The following is a 2,175-nucleotide window of genomic DNA, read 5'->3' on the forward strand; positions in this document are numbered from 1 at the left end:
CTTCTCCCAGCCCCTGACAAGCACTAATCTGCTTTCCATCTCTATGGATTTGCCTATTCTGGGTATTTCATTTATTATTTATTTATTTATTTATTTATTTATTTATTTATTGGAAACAGAGTCTCACTCTGTCACCCAGGCTGCAGTGCAGTGGCACAATCTCTGCTCACTGCAACCTCCACCTCCCAGGTTCAAGTGATTTCCCTGCCTCAGCCTCCCGAGTAACTGGGACTACAGGTGTGTATCACCATGCCTGGCTAATTTTTGTATTTTTAGTAGAGACGGGAGTCTCACCATCTTGGTCAGGCTGGTCTTGAACTCCTGACCTCAGGTGATCCACCTGCCTTGGCCTCCCAAAGTGTTGGGATTACAGGCATGAGCCACTGCACCTGCCGCAAGTACTAAACTTGACCTAATGGAAATATGTAGAACACTGTACCTAGCAATTGTAGAATCTACGTTTTTTTCCAATACACAGGCACATTTGTCAAAATTCACTATATGCTGGCCATAACGCAAGTCTCAACAACTTTCAAAGAGTTGAAATTGTATAGAGTATGTTCTCTGACAACAACAGCATTAAGTCAGGTTCAATAAAAAGAATGTCTCAATATATTTGGAAATTTTAGATATCTATTTCTAAGTAATTTATGAGTTACAGAAAGCTTGAATATTTTGGGTTGAACAATAGCAAATATGTATATATAAAATGGGGTACAGCTGAAGTCATGTTTAGAGGGAAATTTATAGCTTAAAATACATATGTTAGAAAAGAAGACATGCTGAAAATCAGGTAGTTAGAATAGCAACACATTAAGCTCAAAGGAAATAGAGTATTTTTTTAAAGGATTTATAAAAGAATGAGGAGGAGGAGGTTGCTGATCAAAGTGGTGTGCAAAGGCCCTGTGGCAAGAGGGAGCTTGGGGGAAATCTTGGGGCTGAAAGAAGGCTATGGTGATTAGGGCTGGTAAGCATCAGGAGCCCTTGGTTGGGACGTGACACTGGAGAGGGTTGGAGGCTGTGTTAGGGAGCTCTGCCTTTTTTCCCCCAGAGCAGTGGGATGCTATTGCTTTAAGATTTTAGGAAGGAGAATGACCTAATCGGATCGTGGTTGAAAAGATGGCTCTAGCTGTGCTGCGGTTGACTGAGTGGATGCTGGCTGACCCAGTGCAGTGAGAGATGCTGGCAGCCTGGGCCTGGCCTTGTGGCTGTGGCGATGGGGGAACTAGCTGGGTTTGAGAGATGCTGAGTAGGTGACATTGTGAGAACTCAGTGATGGTTTGGTGTGGGTGTTGGGGGAGAGGAGATTTGTGATTCCTGTGATGAGCTGGATAATGGAACTCTTCTGTGATTTAATGAGCTGTGATTGAGGACAGCTTTGGGGATTTTGCTTTTACCTAGCTCCGCTGCTTGCTATCCTGGAACCTCTTATTCTCCACTATCCCAATTTTGCCAATGAGCGACATAGATTCAGCAGTTCGGTGGCCTGCTGGTGTGCAGTGAAGCCATATAGGTCTCACTGAACCCAGATAGGGCCTCCTTTGTCCCTTCCTCCCCAGCCCCCAGTCATGCAGCCGCAGTGAGGATGGTTCATCTGATCCTGAGAGTGAGGACAGTGTGATGGGGTCAGGACCCGATCGGGTGCTGGGGCCATTGGCTTTTGGAGGTGGGCAGAGGAGAAGGAGGAGGACTAGTCAAAAAAGGAAGGACTGTCAGGGGAGGAGAAAGAGGAAGGGGGTGCAGAGAAGCCCCAGAACCAGTACGGTTTACCCCTAAATACCTTAGTGTATGTCCCCACAAAATGAGGATATTTTCACATATAACAATACCATTATACCTGAAAAAAATTTTTAACATTTAATATCCGGATCATTTTCAGATTTCCCCAGTTTAACCAGAAATGTGATTTATGACTTTTCTTTTGGGAACCAGGTACCCATCAAGTTTTATGCATTATATTTGGTTGTTGTTATCTCTTTAATTTGTTAAATTAGAATAGCTTCCACTATCCTCTCTTCCCATTCCCTACCTGCCTATGACATCAAGTTTTTCAAGAGACAAGGGCAGTTGTCTTGTATTAATGACTTTTTTTTTTTTTTTGAGACGGAGTCTCGCTCTGTGGCCCAGGCTGGAGTACAGTGGCCGGATCTCAGCTCACTGCAAGCTCCGCCTCCC

This window comes from Colobus angolensis, unplaced genomic scaffold (assembly GCF_000951035.1).
Source record: "Colobus angolensis palliatus isolate OR3802 unplaced genomic scaffold, Cang.pa_1.0 Scaffold33, whole genome shotgun sequence".
In the NCBI taxonomy this organism is placed as follows: domain Eukaryota; kingdom Metazoa; phylum Chordata; class Mammalia; order Primates; family Cercopithecidae; genus Colobus; species Colobus angolensis.